General features: G+C 43.4%; 1 long non-coding RNA gene across 1 annotated transcript; it reads left to right on the top strand.

The window, feature by feature from the left end:
* The first annotated feature begins 263 nt into the window (after nucleotides 1-263).
* LOC120408087 lies at nucleotides 264-24,820 on the top strand. The gene is made up of 3 exons (XR_005600411.1): nucleotides 264-336; nucleotides 22,390-22,447; nucleotides 24,783-24,820. It is a non-coding gene; the product is annotated as an uncharacterized LOC120408087 (long non-coding RNA).

Genomic DNA, 24,820 nt, shown 5'->3' with positions numbered 1-24,820 from the left:
ATAGAATTATCTTCTTATTTTGGTGACTGTGGCAGGGCAGGGGTGAAACCCCTTGAATGCCTTGCTAAAATGCTGGCTAAGCCCTGCTTTCGGGCAGAGAGGCCAGGGGCATAGGTGCAAAGCAGACAGCAGGGAGCCCAGTTACTGGCCTTAACGAGGGCTGGCTCACTGCAGTAGACTGAGTTAAGCAGCGACAGCTGGGCTGAAGTCTGGGAGGGCTATAAAAGCCCTGAACAAAACTCAGTTAGGAGGCTAGCCTGGGAGGGGACAGGAGGTTGCAGAGCTGTCTCCTCACCACAGGATGGGTGCCTCAAGGGCCAAGAGACTCTGGAACAGGTTGGAAAGGGGATAACTGTTGGGGGATAAAGGGGACTGCATGGTGGCACTGTAAAATAAAGCACAAGGGTGAAACACTAGAAGAAGGCGTGAGAACTCTTATTTTACCAGCCTCAGCACAGGGCGAGAAGGCGGAAACCTGTGCGGACCCTGTGATAGTGACAGACAAGTGGCATGATTTCTATACTGCCAACTCTAAGCATTCAAAAAAAAAAAACTGTGATTGGCTTACAATTTATGAGATTGAAAAACATTATTTTATTTGCTTCCTGGTTTTGAGTCTTTAGAGTACACTTGGATCATGGTTTCAGGCTGTTTTCCCCAATAATTAGTACGATGTTGGGGGCTGAGCTTCCTAGACAGAAGAGTCTGGGCAGGGTGCTGTGAAGCCAGTTGGAACCAGACACAGAAAATATCAGATCTCTTGGAAGCACCAAAAGAGCTGAGTGATCACTGAATATCAAAATGATAGCTTTATTTTCTAGCTATCAAGACTTTCACATATTAACTTGACTCTAGGAGCTGGGGCTTTTAAAAAAAACACTAAATATCACAAGACTTATGCTAAAGTCATGGAAGTTAACAACACTGACTTTTTACTTCTACTAGCATATCAGAGCATAGCTACAGGAATTTGAGCTCTATTCTCCCAAATATTAATTAATGGGGGGAGGGGGAGAGGCTAGTTCAGTAGTTTGAGCATTGGCCTGCTAAACCCAGGGTTGTAAACTTAATCCTTGAGGGGGCCATTATAGGGATTTGGGGCAAAAATCTGTCTGGGGATTGGCTCTGCTTTGGGGATTGGACTAGATGACCTCCTGAGGTCCCTTCCAACCCTGATATTCTATGATTCTAAGTTCTACTTGCAGAGCCATATGAGGCTGGATAGAAGGTATATTTAAGGGAAAAACTTGGCCTCTAAAATCTTTATTAATGAGCAAGCTAGAAAGAACCTCACTTGACTTTCAAATAAACAAACTTGACTTTCAAGATTTACAGGACTGGCAGTTAGAAAAACATCTTATTACTTGTAAATTGAGAAAATTTGTTCTTTAACTCCATGAGAAACAATAAATGTGAAACCCCCAGAGTGGCATTAGTACAGTTTCTTTCCTGAGTAGAACCACATTTTACCATCTGCTTCCTCAGTTGGAGAGGAGTCAAAAACCTTTGAATCCTGGATTTGGAACAGGGCATATAATGGGGAATGCCACCTCTGTGGCATGCTTCATCCTTGCCCTCAATCACATGTACGTCCCTCTGTGGAGCTCAGCAGGAAAGAATCTACAGAGGGGAGGCAGGAAGACTGTGTATTACAGCACTGGTCGTCTTCCTTTTAGGTTTTCCCTTTCTCCTTATTATCCTTCCTCTATGAAAGATCTACTTGCTTTTAACACCAAGCCTACTCTGAGCATTGGCTATTACCTGCTGGCTTCTATCCAAAGGGTACATGGCTCCATTTAATTCTAATATACTTAAAGTACCTCAGCACAACACATGTAGAATTCTGTGTGCTCTGGTCAAGCATTTTTGAGAGATCAGGATATTGAGGAAGGATTTTAACACCATAATTGTTCATGAACTTAGGGAGGAGTGAAATACTTCAGAGACTGCAAATCAGTGATCACTAATTCAGACAGACACAGTATGTTCAATGTAACTCAAATTCAAAATTGAACACAATATAAATAAGGGAGGTTTGGTTTGGTGTAACAAGAAACACAGAACTCAATGAGGAAGTCTGCCACACTACAGAGTATGTATTTTTACTCAAGTTCAAAGTCAAATAGCCAGAGCCAATTAGAAAACAGGGACTTCAGTGATAAACTGCAGCCTTGGCATGGTTGGAGACATTTTGGAATGCGCTCTTTCGAAGAGAATTGTCTTGGTAAGGCTATTTGGTTAAAAAAGTAGTAATTGACAAAACTGCTAAAGTCAAGAACACTTGCACAAAGCAATACAGAGTCACAGTAACACTTTCCTGCCTCAGAAAAGTACAGTCTGGCAGGCAGCCAGTGTTAGGCTGTCTGTCTGAAAAATGTTAAAGGACAAACTACAGCAGTACAGTCAGTGTGTGTGGGAGGAGGAAGGGTGGAATGAGAAAGTAGGAGTATGGAAGCACTAAAATGTGTTGGACTACTCTGAGATTTATTTATTGGGGGGAACCAGAGACATTTCCTCCTCAGATATCCTTTTCTCCTCCTTTTTGTTTAACAAAAGTTTGTATTTATATTATTGAGCGCTGACAAAGTGCTTGGCACTGTGCAAACAGAGAGGAACATACAGTTCCTAACATCGAGGAGCTCACAATCTAAATACATACAGTGCGGACATTGTCTCTGGTGCAGACTGAGGGCACAATTTTATTGTGGCAGGGAATTTTGGGCATTTTTTATTACTGTTTGTATTATGTTAGCACATAGAAAACCCAGTTAGTTCAGGTGTTCTTTCATGCTAGGTGCTGTGCAAACGTAAGAAAATATGGTCCCTGCCTTAAAAGGTAACAGTATAAATAAGACAAGTGTCATTCAAAAGATGGGGTACAGAGAAAAACATATGTCCACTGATGAGAAGTAATGTTAAGTATATATCTTTTTCATGTCTGGAAGTGCATAGGGTGTCTTGATAAAAATTAAGTAACAAATTACAGATATAAATAAAATAAGGTACTGTGCCCCAAGGTAGCCTATTTGGTGCATATTGTAGGTAAAATTGATACCTACAGGAGTAATGTTCTCAGAGCTTACTTACAGCAATGGGTAAAAAGATCATATTATAGCTGTCTCTAAACAGGCAAGCCAAAAAGCCTCAACAGACATACATCACTAGGATGGAGAAAGACAAAGAAAACAGTGCCTTCTTTCACATCTACAATCCATGAAGTAACAAAGCAAACTCAAAATTTAAAATGAATGCAGTATATGATGTAAATAACAGTAACTGCCTTAGCATGTGTAAAAATTATCTTGCCAATGAGAGAAGTACAGTTGCCATGGAAGTTGGTTATAAGTGATGGCAAAGGTATATTAGGACATTGAATGCATCACCTGGCAAGTGCAGGATACAGTCTCTAACTAGAGAACATACTGTATCAAAGATTTAAATAGAAGCAAAATTTTAAAAAGTAATAAATGTTATAAAAATCAAGATACAGAGACTGGAAGATTGTCTCCATATTCAATCTTGACAGCATTAGTCAGAGAGGTGGCCAGTGCAGAAATGGGAGTATGGGAAAAGAACAGTGCCCAAATGAGCACTCCAGTGGCATATATCTCTTTAAAAATGTTTATTCAAACTATGAATTAAGAGGAATGGACTCATCCACTGCCGTGACTTAAAATCCATTTAAAGATCATCCATTACCTGTTACCCGCAAGTGCCTCTGCTGCAATTTTACTCTGAGCAGTTCTGCAGATGCTGATGGAATTTAGGAAATGACAAACTTATTTGGAGCCACGATTGCTCAACATGACGTTAATCTTTTGCTCATTTTAGGCTGTATTTTATTTGTGTATTTTCTTGCTCAACTTGTTTTCATTTTGGTTCACTAAGTCAGCTATTTAAAAGATTAGAATTCTGATTTTGTGGAGGCTCCACAGCTTTCACCCACAGAACCTAGCATTGCTGGATGACTTTTATAATAGTAATTATGTGGGTGGTGGGAATGGTTCAAGGATTTTTTATTTTTATTTTTGGCCTGTTATTTTGTATGTTCTGTGGCATTATGAGATCTCCCTAGGTTCTATGGTTCACAATGATCAAAGTTATTACTGATTTTTATGTGCTGCTACCATGGTTGGCAAGCCTTTCTTTTAAAAAAAAATCCTTTCTGCACTACAAGTAAAATAAGGCATGTCATGAGGCCCAAATTCAGCAAAAGCATTTTAAAATATTTTAAGTCCATCTCTATTCAATAAAACAATAAAGCACATACTTAAATTCAAAAGGGGCAGTTGTAATACTACATTGTCAGTGGATTTCTCTTTCTGTTTTCACTTATAGAGCTATACTTGCTGTCTCCAGATGTTTCTCTTAGGTATCAACTCTCCTCTCAAAATTTTCAGTCAGAGTACTCTCTCTCCTGCTTTTTTTTTTTTAATAAAAGTGTCCATCCAAAACGCATTTGACTGATGCTTCTCCAGGTTTTCATATAAGGCACTGTGAGTTTATCTGGGTAATCAGGCCTAGCCTAAGAGGAGGATGGCATTTCTCGATGTGATGTCTCGTTTTGTTTTTTAAAATAGCTGGCTGGGTTTGGGGTTTTTTGGCATTTGGACTCTCATTTTCTCAGTGTAGATATCTTCAGGATGTTCTGCTAGCAATTAGAGCCCAGAGACTGAAATGCTCCAACATCTAGAAATAGCTGAAATGTTAGGAAGGTTGTGTTCTTATATTTTCAAACTTGGACCCACAGTCCTTATACATTTAAGCCACAATTTATCAAAGTACTTGAGCACATGGGTGAAGAGTGAGGGACATATCTGTATGTAACCCTTCTGCCCAGAAGTGAAAGTAAGCCAGTCCGGTCCGGCCCGGCTTCCCCAGACAGGCGATTGGAGGCAGTGGAGGTGGCCGGAGCCCTGGAGCTTGGATGGCGATTTAAAGGGCCCTGGGCTCCGCTGCAGTAGCGGCCAGGAGCTCCAGGCCCTTTAAATCCCCATCGGAGACCCCAGCCGCCACCACTACCCTGGGGGCTCCGGCAGCAGGGCTTGGGCAGCGATTTAAAGGGCCCAGGGCTCCCAGCCGCCGCTACCGCAGCCCTGGGCCCTTTAAATCTTGATTTAAAGGGCCCAGGGATTTTAGTTAGTTAGCACATAAAAATCAGTAATAACTTTGATCATTGTGATTTTAGTTAGTTGGTTGTATTGCAGGAGGGCCAAGAGGTTACCAACCGAAGATTAGAGCTGCTTTTGTGCTAAATACTGTGTATCTACTTAAAGCTCATGTCTCTTGACCCCTATCCAGTGCCTTACCCCTTGCTAATGCCTTCCAGTGAATGCCGTCCAGGGGCTCTGCATTTTAATTTAATTTTAAATGAAGCTTCTTAAACATTTTAAAAACCTTATTTACTTTTCATACAACAGTAGTTTAGTTATATATTATAGACTTATAGAAAGAGACCTTCTAAAAACGTTAAAATTATTACTGGCACGTGAAACCTTAAATTAGAGTGAATAAATGAAGACTCGGCACAGCACTTCTGAAAGGTTGCCGACCCCTGGTATAGAGTCATAACAAAAAATAGAGGTCCCAGTTCACTACCTATCTAACTATTGTCAGCTGCTAATGTTTTTAGACACTCTAGTAGAGGTGAGCCTCAAGGACAGATTTAAAGGAAGACAAGGCTTTGTAGATATTGGCAGAGAGTGTTTCCAATTCAAAAGGGGTAGCATAAGCAAAAGCACAATGTTTCTGTGGGAGGGAGAAGCTGATTCATGAATGGTGAAGGCTGGGTACGTCCTTTGTAAAGTGCTGTGAGACCTACTGATCTATGTAAGAGCTGAGTATTATTATAATCTCTGTGAACTTCTGAGATTTCCAACAGGTCGGTGTTTCATGACTGTTTAAAAACTTAGACCTGATCCTGCAGTGTTGCTCTGAATGGGTACGGATGTCTGCCCAGATGATGTACTTGCACAAATGAAAATAAAACTGTTACCAGTGAGCATGCTCTTATCACACATATTGACTAACAGTTCTGAACTCTAGAAATCTTGTTATAAACAATTCCAGCAACTATGCTATTAAAAGTTTAGATTCTATGGAATACGTTCATACTCAGACTAAGCATAAAGGATGGGCCTTTTACTACAAGGAAAAGTGCTAGATAGATTGAGACTTGTACCAGAGGATCAAATTTATTTATTGTAATGATAAAGTAAATGATCTCCCAATCACAGTAGGTATCATTGAGAATAATCAGTTTATTAGAAATGTCAACTAGTTGGTGTCTAAAAGTCACTTGGCTCTAAAATTAATAAACTGCGCTTTTCTAAATGGCTACCTGGAACACTGGGAAACAATAAGCCAAATTCATTCCTAGTGTAATGCCATTTACTATGTATTTACACCAAGCATGCATTTGGTCCAACAGTTAAATTAATTTCTGAGAACAGATTTTAAAGATTTAACAATGGAAACTTATTCTGATCTGTATGTTCTAAAAGAAAGTACAGTGAGGTGGTTCACATGCCAAATAGATTAGAAGATAAACATTTAGGACCAAACTTATCTCTTTGTTACACCCATGCAACCCTGAGGACTACAACATAGTTAGAATGTGTAATGGAGAATAAAATTTTACTCTTGAAATAAAGCAAATATTGGAACTGATGTGTAAATTTAAAAATGGGTGAAATACTTTAAAATGGGGTGATAGCCTCACAAATGCACACTATAAAAATTTGCTTTCTCTGGGCCTAACTCCAGAGTCGTTAGATGATGTTGCCATAGTAAGGATGAAATACTGCAGTTCTTTCTCTCTAACTAATCCTTATGTTTAAAATTTTTGTAATTTGCTCCATTTATGGCGTTCTTCCCTCCCCAATTTTTGTTCTACTGCTGAATAGATATCTGAAACTGACCTCTCACCACATCTCCCCATTTTTCTAACTGTTCAAAAAAACAACCACCCACATATTATAAAGGGAAGTCACTAACTCATACCTAATTCCTGACCTTTATCATTTCAACTTCCTGTAAAACTGCACAATGATAATGCTAAATGTACAAATTAATTGTTTTCCCGTCTGTGGGGGCTTTAGTAGCTTTTCCAGCATCTCAAATAGGAGTTTAATTTCATTTAACGGTGAAAGAGATTGTTCTACAATATGTAATTGTTTATAGCCCTGATTCTGCAAGGATTTTCCATGTGAGCAAAACCCTTGGAGTTCCTTGCAGGACTGAGGCCTAAGGTGTCTATGATGGGGCATATAGGTGCCACACGGCAGCAAACAGTAAAGGGTTAATGAAGACAGCAATCACTTAAACAGCTGCAGATAAATGGTTGGTTAGCAACAGCTGGGATAAAAGGCTGCAACTGAGCTAGAGTGGGGCAGCTGCTGGAGAGGCTAAGAGGTACTGTGGAGAAGCTGTTAGATCTAGGTAAGGTGGTCATATGCAGGACATCTGCAAAGGTCATAGGTAGGAGACAGCCAGAGGCCTAAGTAAACAGTGCCTGATAGCCTTACACAGGGCTCTGGGTTGGGACCCAGAAGAGAGGGTGGACCTGGGTCCCCCTACCACTCTCTGTATGGAAGGGGGTACAGACTGCCAAGCCCCGGGTTTGGGATGACAATCCTAATATAGGACTATTGGACTTTGCCCTGTTCTGATGAAGAAAGGAGAGGGAGATATTGGCCTTTAGGACTAACAACTAGAGCTCCATCACACCCTTGTGATGAGATCCCTTACTACTCTGAAATGAGTCATGAAGAGTACCAAAGCACTACAGGCCATGTTCCCGATACCAAGGGAAATTGAGACAAGGCTGCCGTTACCAAATGCCTGACCATGTGGGGGTGCATTAAAGGGTGAGGGGCCTGACCATAGTGACAAATTAATTACATGAAAGATATAGGAATTACAACTGCTTACAGTAGGTTGTTTCCATGAGGTGTTCATGAAGTCATCAATCCTGCAGGAGAAACATAGAATTGTGAATTTAAGTCCTGGCAGGTAAGTGAAGGAGGCAAGCACTAGATTTCACATTTTTTGTTTTTTAAAATAGAATTACATTGGGCCAAATCCTGGCCCCCTTATTTCATGTTTACTTAGTCTTTACTCGGGCAACTGCCATTGATATCAATGAGAAATTTAACTGGGTAAGGACTGAATAATGACTGTATAAGAGCTTTGGGATTTGGCCTTGTATTTCTAATTTTTAAACCTACACATCCAGTACACTGCTTTGGGATCGTGAATAATTTATTTTAAGGCTTTTCAACTCATATTTGCTGTAACAGTATTGCATCATATTTATGTTATGTACTTAAAAAATAAACAACAAATATGCAATAGAGTAATATCAGATCCTACTTTATTATGGGCCATATTCTATCTATGAATTGTTATTGATGGCAGTGAGGATTCCAGATGTGAGGTAAGGACAGGCCTTCCCAATGTTTTGTATTCATAGACAATTATGTTTCCATTTAGTTTTCTCTGGGCTGTGCATATTTGCTTTCTCTAAACCACCTGTGTTTTTAAAATATTTTAGAATCAAAAGGGAGAGTGGGAAATGAGGTAAAGAGCCTTCTGTTCCCAAATTTCCGTGTTTGCATGCTGGGAATTCAAAGAGCAGGTATATTACCAAAGGGGTAGGTCTCTGGCCCAATCTGTTCTGAATTGGCAAATGTTGCTAGAATATGTGGGGAACACTTTGTCCCTTGCTAAAGGGAATATCAGATGTTAGTGCTGCAAGCGTTACCCCAGCACTCTTAGGGCATGTCTACACTACAAAATTAGGTCGATAAGTTGATTTTATAGAAGTCGATCTTTAGCAAGAAATTTTTATACAGTCAATCGTGCATGTCCCCACTAAGTACATTAGGTCGGCAGAGTGCGTCCTCAATACCATGGCTAGCATTGACTCATGGAGTGGTGCACTGTGGATAGCTATCCCACAGTTCCCGCTGCCCATTGGCATTCTGGGTTAAGCTCCCAATGTCTGATGGGGCAAAAACATTGTTGCCAGTGTTTTGGGGCACATGTCATCAGTCTCCCCTCTTCCCTCCCTCCTTGAAAGCAATGGCAAACAATCATTTCATGCCTTTTTTTCCTGGGTTATCCATGCAGATGCATAGCATGGCAAGCATGGAGCCCGCTCAACAGTACATTGCTTTTGTGAACATTGCAAACACCTCACACATTATCCTGCAGTATGTGCAGAGCCTAGCTAGGAGCCGCCAGCATGAGGAAGATTGTGAGGAGGACATGGACACAGACATTCCTGAAAGCGCAGGATGTGGCAATTGGGATATCATGGCGGCATTGAGGCATGTTGATACAGTAGAACGCCGATTCTGGGCTCGGCAAACAATCACAGACTGGTGGGACCACATATTGTTGTAGGTATGGGATGATTCCCAGTGACTGTGAAACTTTTGCATGCATAAGGACACTTTCATGGAACTTTGTGTGTTACTTTCCCGCACCCTGAAGCACAGGAATACCAAGATGAGGCCTGCCCTGGCAGTTGAGAAGTGAGTGGCGATAGCCCTGTGGAAGCTTGCAACACCTTACTGCTACCGGTCAGTCGGGAATCAATTTGGAGTGGGCAAATCTACCGGGGGGTCTGCTGTGATCCAAGTAGCCAGGGCAATCAATACCCTTGTGCTAAGAATGGTAGTGACTCTGGGAAATGTGGAGGGCATACTGGATGGCTTTACTGCAATGGGGCTCTCTAACTGTGGTGGGGTGATAGATGGAACGCATATCCCTATCTTGGACCAGACCACCTTGCCAAAGAGTACATAAACCGCAAGGGGTACTTCTCAATGGTGTTTCAAGCACTGGTGGATCACAAGGGCCATTTCACTGACATCAACGTGGGATCGTCGGGAAAGGAGCATGACGCTTGCATCTTTCGGAACTCCGGGCTGTTTGGAAAGCTACAAGAAAGGAGTTTTTCCCAGATCAGAAAATTACTGTTGGGGATGTTGAAATGCCAATAGTTATCCTTGGGGACCCATCCTACCCCTTGCTCCTATAGCTCATGAAGCCATACACAGGCAGCCTGGACAACAGTGAGGAGCAGTTTAACTATAGGCTTAGCATGTGCAGAATGGTGCTACAATGTGCCTTTGGATGTTTAAAGGGGCACTGGCACAGTTTTCTGAGTAGGTTAGACCTCAGCGAAAGCAATATTCCCATTGTTATTGCTGCTTGCTGTGTGCTCCAAAATATCTGTAAGAGAGAGACGTTTATGGCAGGGTGGGAGGTTAAGCAGATCGCTTGGCCGCCAATTTTGAACAGCCAGACACCAGGGCAATTAGAAAAGCACACTGAGGTGTGCTGTGCATCAGAGACTGACCAGGCTACCGTGTGACAGTTGTGTGTGTTGTCCTTCATGCAAAGCCGCCCCATTTGGTGAATGTACTTCCCTGTAAACCAATCCCCCTCCGCCTTTCAACCACAGCTGGCACAGGAAATAAAGTACCTATTGTTCTGAATCCATTCATTCTTTATTTATTAAAAAAAACTTGAGATCACTGACAACGCTGACTAGTAAAAGGAAGCCTGGGTGTACAAAGGGTTTGATAACAGGGTGGGGTGGGGGAGAAGGGAAGGACAAGGCCACACTGTTTATTGTAGCCACACTACAAATCAAAGTTGTTTGAATGACAGCCTTCTGTTGCTTGGGCCGTCCCCTGGAGTTGAGTGGCAGGGTGCCTGGGGCTTCCCCCCATTTTCTTGGGTGTCTGGGGGAGGAGGATATGGAACTTGGCAAGGAGGGCAGGGAGTTACACAATGGCTGCAGCAGGGGTCTGTAGTGTAGTTGCCTTTCCTGCAGGTCCACCACATGCTCATCATGTCTGTTTGCTCCCCCATTAGCCTCAGCATCTCCTTCTGTGTGTTACAATCATGCTCACTGTATGTTTTCCTGGCCTTTGCCACCAAATGCCTCCATGCATTCAGCTGTGCCCTATCAGTGAGGGAGGATTGCATGAGCTCTGAAAACATGTCAGCACGAGTGCATTTTTTTCGCCTTCTAATCTGTGATAACTTCAGGGATGGAGTTGATGCAGGGAGCATAGAAACATTTGAAGCTGCAGGGTGGAAAAAGGGAGAGTAAACTTTACAGAAGATTCATTTCTGAGAACAAAAGGGAGACTTTTACAGTGAATCAAGCAAATCACAGCAGACAGCATATGGGTTTTAGGTACAAGGTACATTTTGCCTTTTATATTAAGCGCCTGCCGTTATGGTGACACATCACACACGGCTGGGCAACAGAGTTCTGTTTGCAGGCAGCTATGGTAAGGAAAAGGGTACGTGGGGTTGGCTTCTTCCGTGTTCATAACATGTGGGAATGATTTCAAACTGCAGCGCCCTCCTTTCCCGTAGCAACCAATGCTGGTTGTGTTTGCCATTTAAAAGGAGGGGCTGCGGTTGGGGTGGATGTACAGCACACCCCTCCCCCCCAGTATGGCTATTCTCCAGGACGATCCATTTTAGCCAAGCGCAAACAGCCCAGCATGCCAGGGGTCTAATGTGTCAGGGATCATCAAACAGAGGGGATTGCTGTTCCCTTACAAAACTTTCCCTAATTCAACCAGGTGACCATGAATGATATCACTCTTTTGAGGCTGACACAGAAAGATAAAGACTGAATGTTGCATGAATGCGACCAAAACCCAGGACCATTCGCTGCCATGCTTTGTGCTGCAATGATTCCAGATCACTTGCTATTGGCTTGGCGCCATGGAGGACAAAATAAGGAAGCCCTCCCCAGAAACCTTCCACAAAGGCTTTCAGAGTACCTCCAGGAGAGCTTCATGGAGATGTCCCTGGAGGATTCCCACTCCATCCCCAGACATGTCAACAGACTTTTCCAGTAGCTGTACTGGCCGCGAATGCATCCCAACTGTTCTGGGCAAATCAAACATTAAACACAATTGCTTTTAACCCCTGTAGTGTCGTTACAAATGTGCACTCAGCAGAGGTGCCTTCTCTGTCTTCAGGGTCCAGAAACAGTAGGCCCTGGGAGGGTACTGGCTCCAGTGTGAGGAAAAGGTCTTGGCTGCCGGGGAGAACGGATTCTCTGCTTGCCTGCTGTGCATCCTCCTCGTCCTCCTCTTCCTCATCCACAAAACCCTCCTTTGTGTTGCGTGAGGCTGCCACCTTGCAGGGGTCCACGGAGAGTATTGGGGTATTGGTAGGGTCTTCCCCTAGAATGGCATGCAGCTGATCGTAGAAGCGGCATATCTGGGCCTCTGACATGGAGCGACTGTTTGCCTCCTTGGTCTTTTGGTAGGCTTGCCTGAGCTCAATTTTCACGCGGCACTGCTGTGCATCCCAGGTGTAGCCTCTCTCCACTATGACCTGTGCGATTTTGGCATATATATCAGCATTTCTTCTGCTGGATCAGAGTTCTGCCTGCACAGATTCTTCTCCACATACAGCAATTAGATCTAGTGTCTCCCATTTGCGATTCTGGTACTGCATGATCACCTATTCTGCTGAGCTTGCCACACTGACCAAACAGGAAATGAAATTCAAAAGTTCCCGGTGCTTTTCCTGTATTCCTGGCTAGTGCATCAGAGTTGAAAGTGCTGTCCAGAGTGGCCACATAGGAGCACTCTGGGTTAGCTCCTAGAGGCCAATACCATTGAATTGCACAGCACTGCGTCTACACTACCCCAAATTTGACCCAGGAAGGTTGATTTTAGCACTACTCCCCTCATCGGGGGAGGAGTACAGCAGTTGATTTTAAGAGCCCTTTAGATAGGTGCAACAGGGTTGGTTGTGTAGACACATTCATTATAAAATCGACCTAACGTGGCTAAATTCGACCTAACCTCATAGTGTAGACCAGGCCTTAGAGATACTGTTTCTGATCAAAGTTCCTTCACTGGGCCCAATGACACCAGGAGCTGATGATGATGTGCAATCCTTCTATCTGTCTAATCCAGAGGTCTCCACACTGGGGTGCACCCCCTTAAGGGGGTGTAGTGGGCTGGGCCAGCCTCCCTGGGGGTGGGGTGGGAGCACTACTCACCCCTCCCATCCCCCAGCTCTGCTCTGGTTGCAGCCCCGGTTCCCAGCCCTATGCCTGACCCTAATCCTGGCCCAGGGCCAAGGCTGGTGGCAGGACGAGGAACAGAGCCGCACCTGGCCATGGGCCGGGCTGCTGGTCCACACCGCAGCCTGGCTGCGGCTCATCCTCAGCCCCAGACCCATCCCCAGCTGCGGCCCCTTAACCCTGTCCGTTTCCCCCACACACACCCAGAGCCATGGCCCTAAACCTGGTCCTGGCTTGGGTGGGGGGAGGGGTGCAAACAGGGAAAGGGAGGGCTACCCTCAAAAGTTTGGAGACCACAGTCTAATCTAACAAGTCTGTATAGCTCCCATCACACCCCTCTTTACTCTCTACTAGTATAGACAGTGGCTTAAAAGCGTAATTTAGCCCTCTATTTGTGCATTTAGGTCCTAATCCCGGTCCTTATTTGGGCAAAACTCTCACTTATATCCAGGGGACAAGTTATGAAGCTCTTAGTATGTTTAAACTCAGTCCTTACCCAGGCAAAACTCCTGTGGGAGTCAGGAGTTTTGCTTGAATAAGGACTGAGTAAAAATAGGTATGGCTTCTGAACTTCCCCCTTATCCATACACCAGACTTCACTGAAAATTGGTGAGCCATTTACTTTGTACAGCAGCTGCTCAACATACTGTTGGTATTTGCGATTTTCAGAAGAAATAAAATTATGAATGCAATTGATAACATGTTAAAGGGATGAAATGTCCTCTTGATTTCATTGAACTCTTATTGGCCCCGAAGACACCATTTATAATGTCAACAGGAATATCTCGGCTTCATTAAAAATTACTATTAAGTTTGCTATTCCATTGTGCCTTAGAACTCTAGTGATCTCAAATGAGTGGTGATATTGTATGTACTGCAAGAGTAGACAAAATGGAGTGTGTTACATACAGTGTATTATATTCTTTGCATGTCTGAGATAATTATTTTTTCTAGACAGAAGTAAAAGCAACAGTTTAACAATGTCAAATTAGTGTGTGTAATTCAGTAAATATACAGAACATGGTTTTGCTTATTTATGTCAATTGCAAGATACAAACATAAAAGATAGCTTACACAGTCAGTTCCATTGCTGCATCTATTTGCTTCCTCACCCATGTGTAATCATTGTTTGAACAGCAAAAATATCACTTTGGGGGGGGAAATGACATGAACAATGGAAAATTGAATTGAACAAAGAAAACTGAATAGAAAAAAGCCATAACATTTAAAAGTACACAGAAGATTTTTTTCTATGCTTCTATTTTTTCTATGCTTCTATTTCTATGCTTTTCCTTTTAAAGATTCTAATTTGTAGTGAAATTCACCATATTTGTTAAATTGAGAAGAGTCTCCATTTCTTAGTGTTTGAATGGTTCTTGACATGCTGCATAGACGACTATTAAATTAAGCATAGGATGATACATAAACCACTGAATTAAAATTACTGGTATGCGTGTTAAGACTGATTTAGGTCAAGTTTTACTCCTGCAATGACCTTCTTACATGCACTGGTTCATTTTGAGCCATTAAAAATGTATATTTTATTCAAGAACATTGTGTTTTCTTTCAATTACTTTGACTTACGAATACCTACAATGGAGTAACCGAGATGTTGCCACTTGTGTGCAGGTGAAATGGAGTATGATGTTTATTAAAAGCACTTACTTCACTCAGATACAGCATGTCTTGTACTGCTTCCAGGTACCAAAAGTCAACATAAATTATGTGTAATGCCTTTCTGAATTAAGCCCTCAAATGTGAACATTAGAGGGCACAGATGAGATGGATTTAGATTTCCAGGCAGCTTAAAGTTCTTTTTCCATGAAAAATACTGCTTCTCCTTCAAGTATGTCAGTGTGGGTCCCTCATGCACTGCTTGTGCTCAAGAGCATATTATTTTTGAATAGCAATGTCCATTGGGGCCACGCATCTGCCCTGTGCCTCCTTGTGTGAGGGCATAAAGGGTGGAGCAGCTGTGACCTACCTTCAGTTCCCTCTTACTACCCATGGCAGTGAGACAGAACCTGGTAAGTGTGCAACCTGCTATTCTTCCTTGAGCTTCTTGCTAGTTATTCTAGTGACGAAACCCTTCTTCATTTCTGTTAGTTCTTTTATTCTTTAAAAAAAGAAAAGAAAAATAGAGGAGCCCCCTTTCCCCCCTCCCCCCAGCAGCACGGTGAGGCACTTTGTGCCATTTCTTCCCCCCGACCCCCGCCAGGGAACTCTAAGCCTTCATGGCTTGATCTGTGCCCAACATGCAACAGACTCATCCCTCTCATTGGCAGGCATAGCCATAGCCTTTTCTCTTTGGAAGAGAGTCAGATTCCCAATAAATGCACAGTGTGCAAATCATTCTAGTCAATGACTTACATGCCAAGAGATGTGTGGCCCAGGCTTTGTCAGTTTGAGTAATCAGTGCTTATCACATCCAACATGAAGACATCCACCTCCAAGGACCCCACAGAGTCATCCCCGGGGACTAGCGCTCCGAGCTGATGGTCTGAGCAGTGAGAAGCCAGAGATATAAAACCTGTCAAAATCAGCAGAGACTATATCAATGCCGATCATCCCAGCACTAGGACTGTCGACACAGCTGATTCCAACAACTACCTGGGCAATGGCACTGACAGACCCAGCTCAGTTCCCTGGAAACTGGAAAAACAACACTGGTGCCCCAATGCTTTTAAATAGCTTCCCCACTTTGTGTAATGGAGGATAGAGTTGTGGTCACATTTTAGCTGCTGAAATTGGGCATTTAATCCTCACTTGGTAACAAATGATGTATTTTTAAAAAAACTTTACCAACTTCTGTAAGTTAAATTCTGTAGCATTTTTGTCACACTAGTGCTATTAAGATAAAAGCTGCGGGGCGAGGGGAAAGCCAAGCCAAGGATATAAATACATCTTAGACTAATGATTGGTTGACCACAAGGAACATGCCAATGTTCCATCACCAAAGAGCACATTAGCTGAACAGGCTTCAGCTGACCTGTATTTCTGCAAACATAAGTATTGTTTACGTAAGTATTGGGATTTTTTAAAATCATAGGGCATATTTGTGTAAGCAAATACTACTCACATTGAGTTTCTATTATTGGGCATATGCCGGTCAAAACTTCTATCATGGCAGCAGAGAACCACATACCTCAGGGCACACAAGAGTTTCTCTAATGTCACATTAGCATACAAATATCTACAGAGGAGGATTAGTTTACCGATTTCACCCCATCGGTATAACATTAAAATCTCCCTGTGTCCCTCTCCAAAATGAGAAATTTCTACACTAATTTATTCTGGAACTGTTTAGCTGTGTGATACTGATATTGAGTTTCATTATTAAAAGTGAGTAAGATTTTACTCATTTTACACTTTATGGCGGAAAAAAATGACAAGCATTTGATGATGGTTGTTTACGTTCTTGTAGCGCTTAGGAGCCCCAATCATAGACCAGGACCCCATTGTACTGGGCATTGTACAAACCCCAAACCAAAAGATGGTCCTTGCCCCTTCATTGGCTTTTTAAAAAACTTTACAACAGTATTCATGCTCACGTACAGTATATTCTGTATATTGAAAATAGGACTCTGCCAATTACTTTAAAAATACTTGTACTCCATTGTTAGTAAAAGCTTATTAGAAGCTGAAAAATAACATTTCTTGACCAAATTTGTCCTGTATTTGGAAAACATTTCACTTTGATTCCAGAACTTCAAGAACCAATGTGCATATCATTTGTTTTCTTCTCTGGATGTTGAAGAGTACCACCCAGAACCTGATTATTTGGTTCTGCCTTCCAACTCCATTTTCTCCTCTAAGTATTTTATATAGATTTGTAAGAATCAGATTTTTGCTTAGATACTTGTGATGGCCTTAGTTAAGAAAGGAGGTTGTATTTTTCCCAGTCACAATGTAGTTATTTTGTAGGTCTTCCCTAGAAGATTTTAAGTACATATGTCCATTATTGGTATCAGTATTCTGATGTGCCTTAAGTTGTCATTTCGGAGTCATTTCTTAAATCACACAATAGCCATAAATACTTTAAAAGTCCCACAAAGAAAACAAATTAATTAGACCACAATTTTTTCTCCCTCACACTCGTACCCTTTGAATGCTAGTTATATATTTGTATTTGTTTTTCAGTCCAAGATTCACAGAAATCAGGGTTTGGTACCTTGCACAGAATTTTTCCTAAATATATTACTAAGCCAGGAGACTTGTACAAAGTACAGGATCAGGTACCCAGATTTCACATTTCAACTTGGAGCAAATTTGTGTTTTGAGCTATAGACCTCTGGCATAACAATTCTAACATGCCACTATACTAAAAGCATTTACTGTTTTTCTATTGGGATTCAATGCAGAAGTATCATTGACTGAAGGTTTTACATATTGTACCAATTATGGAAATCCTGTGGATATAGCTGCATATTTTCTTAGCTGTGAATTTGCAGTTTGATTCACATGCAAATTTGTTCTTGCTCAAAATTTTCTGCATTTATTTATTTGCTTTTTGTTTTATTGCTTGCATAATTGGGGGAAAGGATTTATTTTTAAGATTACTGGGTGAGTATATAAACATGAGACCGTTGGTGTCAGATTGCATTGTTACTTTGTATCTTTTACTAATGTCGGAATCTCTAGTTACCTCTAATTTGTGGTGCTGAATGATACCTGAGACTGTACAGTACTTGTACAGCATGTTATGTCTCTGGCACTGCATTTATAGTATCAAATTACTTTTTACTTTGCTATTGAATTATTTAAGCAGTACAGTGTACAAATTATATATGTATATTATGATTTCTGGTGCTGTTGTATAGGTATTTTCCCCTTTCATGCTTGATAGTTATGTTGTATTTCTATGTGTTGTATTTGTACAGCACCTAGCACAATAGGTCCCTGATTGTAATTGAAACTCCTTGCTCTCATAACACTACAAATGTTAATGTTTATACACAAAGTAAGCAAGAGTAAAGCAATCCTGATATGGAACTTAAATCTTTGAGTTCATTGTTTTGATTATTTAAAGCCTTGCAGAATTGTTCTAAGCAAATACGTTCTTACATTGTGTTATCTTACTACCTAACCTTTGATATGTGGATCTGAAAGAGTATTGAGTCAAGCTTTTCCTTTGAATTCTGGCCGGTAAGATGGTGATCCCTAACTGTTATAGTGCCACATATTGGGTGACAAACAAGAATAGGCTTTGTTGAAATATACTTAGGAAAATTACACAATGATTCAAACACTAGTTCCCCTCACTGTCACTGTCACAGCAGAAGAACAGATAAAGATAGCCTAAGCATTTATGTTAAGGGCTGGAGGACCAAACATTTAGCGGACAGAACAGAAGGATCCATAACAGAACCATAGAAATTAAAGGCTAGAAGGGACCTCAAGGTGTCATCTAGTACACACACACACACACGTCTTGACTATCCCCGACAGGTGTTTGTTTAACCTATTTTTTAAAAATTTCCAAGGATGGGGACTCCACAGACTCCCAAGGTAACTAGTTTCAGTGTTTAACTGTCCTTATAGTTACAAAGCTTTTCCTATTATCCAACCTAAATCTCCCTTATTGCAAACAAAGCCAATTACTTCTTGTCTTACCTTTGGTAAACGTGGAGAACAACTGATCACCAGTTGTGACAGATCTCAAGATACCCAGGATTATGAGTCATCTTGTTACCAGTTGCCTCCACCCTCAGGGAGTCCTTCTTATGATAACTGGGTGTTTGGCTCCCTCACACCACCAGCCTTTCAGCCACTCATGCACTCCCCTCTGGGCTATGCCAGCCTTGTCTCTGCCTTGCAGGTTAATAAGAGGTGCACCCAAGCCTCTCTGAAGTGTTCTCCTGTGATATCCAGCCCTTGACACATACTATGTGGCTACACTTAATAGGAAAGGTAACTATATAATAAAGCAAAAACAACAAGGAGTCCTTGTGGCACCTTAGAGACTAACAAATTTATTTGGGCATAAGCTTTTGTGGGCTAGAACCCACTTTGGTTCTAATAAATTTGTTAGTCTCTAAGGTGCCACAAGGACTCCTCTTTGTTTTTGCAGATACAGACTAACATGGCTACCACTCTGAAACCTATCTAATAAAGTAGGTTTTCCCCTAAGTTCAGTCTGCTGCAGAGCTGGCTTCACAGGAAGCAGGATCCAATCTTTCATGAAAAACACTCCTGCTCAGATGTCTCCTCAGTGAATGGATACAGAGTCTCTCCCCACTTTGTCATAGAATCATAGGACTGGAAGGGTCCTCGAGAGGTCATCTAGTCCAGGCCCCTGCACTCAAGGCAGGACTACATAATAACTAGACCATTCCTGACAGGTGTTTGTCTAACCTATTCTTAAAAACCTCCAGTGATGGAGATTCCATAACCTCCCTAAAAGCCAGTTTGTCATGGACCGGATGATCCCCTGTCTGTTTATAATGGTCTTTCTTTTTCTTTACCCTTCACATAATTTTGATTGTTGGCAGTTTGTCTTTGGTGGTCTTCCATTGACTGGTCTGTAATGGGGCAATGGTAGAAAACCAAGTCTTGCATCACCTTTACCAGCTGACCAGGGAGAGAAGGCAACTCCTTTCTGCATGAATAGGCCATCACCAAGTAGTATCATTCACTGGTGACTCCATAAGGCCATAAACTTTGATATAGTTAGATTATTTCTTAAGTATTACCTGCACACATCATGCCATGATTATGAACATTGATAATTTACAAGCTTTCAATAGAGACCTTACCTGTTGCCTTTTATGGACAAATACCCTGTAAGCAATGTATTTGTTAGCAAGTTTGTCATAAAACGGCCATACTCGGTCAGACCAAAGGTCCATCCAGCCTAGTATCCTGTCTGCTGACAGTGGCCAATGCCAGGTGCCCTAGAGCAGTGGTTCTCAAAGCCAGTCCGCCGCTTGTTCAAGGAAAGCCCCTGGTGGGCTGGGCCAGTTTGTTTTCCCTCAGCCCACACCACTTCCCACAGCCCCCATTGGCCTGGAGTGGCGAACCGCAGCCAGTGGGAGTCACGATCAGCCGAAACTGCGGATGCTGCAGGTAAACAAACTGGCCCAGCCCGCCAGGGGCTTTCCCTGAACAAGAGGCAGACCGGCTTTGAGAACCACTGACCTATTCCTCATCAACTGCCTCCTGGCAGCCAAAGAACCTTCACATCTTATCAAACTCTTGAGCCAGTGGAAAGGAGTTGCAGATTCACCCTTAGCAGAGTCATCACCCTGCTCTCTGCTTGGCCTATTACTGCTCACAGGTGATTTTAACTACCTAATATTAAACAGGTTATATGTAGCATCAAGACACAGTTTGAAGGAGCTATTTCTTGCTACTATTAAGGGTGGCTTATTGGAGTAGCTACTTTTGGAACACACTAAATGAGATGCTGTCCTTGGCTTCAATCATTAGGAAATGGTTCAAGAAGTAACTGTAGTTGAACCACTAAGAGCTTCTCTTCACAGACATCTAGTTTGCAGAAAGCTGGGCTAAATCTATCCTACTGTAACTGTCTGTGTTGATGCACATTAACAGTTTGAAATAAGACTAGCTCAAAGTACACTAACAAAGAGGTTGCACATAGACAGAGCATGGCTGACTAGTGCAGGGTAGATTCACACCCCATTTTGCCCTGAACTAAATGTTTGTCTAGACAAGCACTAAGTAATAGTGACCAATGTTATAATAAAATTATATATCCTCAGGGGAGAGACTGAATAAAAAACTAATATTCCAACACCAGCAGCTAAAGGGTATGTCTACACTGCGTTGTAAACCAGCACATGTGGGACCCACACCATGCCTGAGTTTCCACGCTGCATTGTAAACCCCTGATTGACAACTGCTGTGCCTGGATGTCTCAGTCATGCTGATGCTTCCATACCCAGTTTCTTGGTGCATATTCCAGTTTCTTAGCTCCCTCACCAGCTGCAGCTGTTCTAGGCCTTTGCTCAGACTGTATTGCAGGAAAACTTGTCTGTCCATCCTGCAACACTTCAACAGAAGTTCTTAGCCTATGACTACAGTCAGCCAGGCCATTTCTGGGCCCACACACTCCCAGTAGCCAGAGAACCTGGATCCAGCGCCAATGGAAGAACTTGTGCAACCAGGGCCGGCTCCAGACCCCAGCGAGCCAAGCGCGCGCTTGGGGCGGCATTTTGCCGGGAGGGCGGCAGGCGACTCCGGCGGACCTTCCGCAGTCATGCCTGCGGGAGGTCCACTGGAGCCGCAGGACCAATGGACCTCCCGCAGGCATGACTGCGGAGGGTCCGCTGGTCCCGCGGCTCTGGTGGACCTCCCACAGGCATGCCTGCGGATGCTCCACCGGAGCCGCGGGACCAGAGGACCCTCTGCAGGCATGTCTGCAAGAGGTCCCCCGGAGCCGCGGGACCGGTGTGCTTGGGTCGGCCAAATTCCTAGAGCCGCCCCTGTGTGCAACTTATGCTTTCAGTCTCTCTTTGGAGTCAGGTAGAGCGTCCTTGAGACATTGGACATTTTGGTGGTGGTTTTTTTTTATCAAAGACCTTTCTTGGAGGGTAGTACAGTCCTGGCCACTGAGTTGACACTGCTTATGCCTGTTGCTATAACCAGACACGTCCCATATGTAGACCGGCACTTTTGAAGCAAGGCCATCAGCAGAGACTGGTGGGATCACATTGTCATGAAGACTTGGGATGACCAGGAGCAGCTCCAGAACTTTTCCATGAAGAAGCAGATGTTCCTGGAGCTTTATGAGTAGCTTGCCCCAATCCTCTAGCTTCAGGACACCCATGAGGGAAGCCATGCTGTAATTGTCTGGAAGTTGGCTACCACAAACGTATAACAGTTCTGTGATTAACTGGTTTGATGTTGGCAAGTCCACTGTTTGGTTGAGGTGATCAGGACTGTGATTTTTCCTGCTGGTCCCAATATAACTTTGGTTTTGAGAGAATGGGTTTTCCAAACTCTGCCAGGGCCATCACTGGGACTTATGTGCCCATAGCTTGCACAGGGAGTACATACACCGAAAAGGGTCCTACTCCATCTTTATGCAGGCTCTGGTATTTCAGCTGCTGGTTGACCACCTGCTGGATTTAACCTATTAATTCATATTGGACTCACTTCCTCCTTGCCCGCTACATCACAGCTTGCATGCCAAGGTGGAAGGGCCTGCCAAGGCAAATGAAAACACACAATTGAGCATAAGGGGGGGAAAATCATATTGCATCTGCTAAACAAGGGAGGCTGTGGCAACTCAAGGTCAAAAGATGCTATTTATCACTGGGTTTTATTTATTTTTTCTTGTATACAAGTTTCTTGGCTCAGACTGTCCTGTGAGCTCTACTCAGCAGCAAGACTGCAGACATCATGGTAAGATGCACTTTACAAATTTAATTTTAAATTATTTATAACTCCTCACCATTTTCCCCTGGGGTTGTGCGTTGTGGGTGCTACGTGCTGTGTATGGGCTTACTATCCTTCTAGGAAGGGCAACCACCGGCGAACATTATAGTTATGGGGCTTCCTGACTGGCAGTATTATCTGTTGCAAGCTACTGGAGGCCATCCACCCACCTCTGTTGAGGCTTTTAAGTGTTTGGTGACTGCCCAACACATCTCTGAATGCAGGGGGCTTGTGAGCTACAGATGCAGACATAATAAGTGTGTCCTGCCTCAAAATCTGACTTCCTGCATTTCCTCCTCGGTGAGAAGTACACAAGCATTACCATCCAGGAATGGGTTAAAATCTGTGGGGAAAATCATAAAATGCCCCTTTAGGTTGAGACCTATTACAGCTTTCTTGACAGCACCTTGCATCCATGAACTGAGCACAATCCCCCTCTCCTTCCCCCCCGGAACAATTTGGACTCTGAATACAGGAGCCATGGACTACATACAACCCTCCCCCCGCTCAGGATCATTTTGGCTTATAATATGGGACACATACTACACAAACCCCCTTGGGACAGTTAGGACTCATACTAGGGAACCCATGCTCTATATATGCCCGCACCTACACAGCGCCTTTGGAGTACCCAGAGAGGTGGCTTGGGATGGACTGGCATGGCTGGTGCATATGGTATGCTGTACAAGCAGGAAAGGCAATGTAAGGCTCTTAACTTTATTGTCCCAACCCATTTTTGTAATATAGTAAGAGGATCTAGTAAAAATTTCATAATAGATGCTTGTTTAACTTCTGTTTTAAGTTCTTGGCATCCATTTTGAATTCCATGTGGTGGGGAGGAGGGAGAGAGGCAGGGCACTGGCATAAGTTCTGCCATTAAAGAAAACACACTACAACCCCTGGGATGTAATAATTTTACAGGGTCATAAGCCAAAAATCCCTCCCATTCATATATTACAACAAATAAGGAGCCAAAACCATATGTGTATGGTCCTAGGAGATGCTGTAATTGCTCCAGTGGCATAGACTCGGCAGTGACTGGTGTGAAAACCAGGATCACTTCCCTAGTTCCAGCTAGTAGCGGCTAGTTCTCCTCCAGTGGTTCCTCTAACCTGGGAGGCATAAGGATGCCGTACTTGCATAGCAGATTGTCATGCACCACTGCCGGTCTCTGGGCTCACTGAAGCCTCCAGAGCCCAGTCAAATTGTTCATAAAAGAAGCAAGTAGAAGGCAAGTTCTTGGTGGTGCCATTACTACCCCCTGACCTTGCAGTAATTGTGTTTAAGCCACTCGCCTCGCTCTCGGCACTGATCAGTGGCCCAGGGGATCCCCAAGGCCATGAGCTTTTTTGAGATTTCTTTGTACAGAGGATCATTTCTTGCACTCAGAGAGAACTGAAATGGCTTGCACACCTTGCACCAGAGATTTACCAGCGTTCAGCTGTGTTCATTTAGCTAGCTAGAAGTGAGCTTGGTATATGGCTTCTTCCTATCAAAGACGGTCAAATGTCTTTGCAGGTGAATGATCAGCATGGAAAATAAGAATTAAAAGCTGATCAGCTACATTTGAACTGTATTTGAACCAAGTGGGGCTCCTTCCACTTCCTGAGAATTGAGAGAGAAGCTTTGGGGTAGAAGGACTGAGAAACACAGGCCTGGGGGGATTGTGGGATAGCATTGGTGCAATCTCTGCACATGAGTCTGGGGGCCCAGACTTGAGCTGCATCCACGCTGCAAAATGACGTCTTGGACCTGAATTCCAGTGGCTCAGAGACCCATCCCATCCCCCAACCATTAATACATTGTGTGTGGACAGTAGTGGGGCTTGGGCTTAAACATGAGTCTGAGCCAGATTTACTATGCAGTGTTGGGTTGCCAACTTTCTAATTTCTGAAAACTGGATGTCTACCCCCCACTCTCTGTCGCTCACAGCTTTCGCCCTTCAACTCCAGTGTGAGCAGCCCCAAGGAACTTGCAAACCCCAGCTCCAGCAGGCCACTTGGGAGTGCAGGTCAGAAGAGCACTGCAGCCACATGGGAGCAGCCACGCAGCTCCACTGGCGAGCTAGGATGCAGCCCTTCTGCATGGCAACCTCCCACCTCCCTCTGCACTGCCTGCCTGGCAGCTCTCTTCCCCTCCCGCTCAAGCCCTCCCCTGCCCAGAACTGCCTGAGAGTGTGGCCAGTGGAAGCGCTGGCTGGTGTTGCAGCTCATGTTCCTTCCCTCCCAGGGAATGTTCCATGCCCGCTGGGAGCCCCTTACCCTGCTCGCCGTGGGCCTCTGTACTCCGTCTTCTTCCACAGCCCTGCAAACCATTCTCCTCAAAGGGGTCGCCTGAGTT

Source organism: Mauremys reevesii, linkage group 6, assembly GCF_016161935.1.
Source record: "Mauremys reevesii isolate NIE-2019 linkage group 6, ASM1616193v1, whole genome shotgun sequence".
In the NCBI taxonomy this organism is placed as follows: domain Eukaryota; kingdom Metazoa; phylum Chordata; order Testudines; family Geoemydidae; genus Mauremys; species Mauremys reevesii.
Note: the sequence above shows the minus strand (reverse complement) of the source record. Positions and strands in the feature narration are given on the sequence as shown.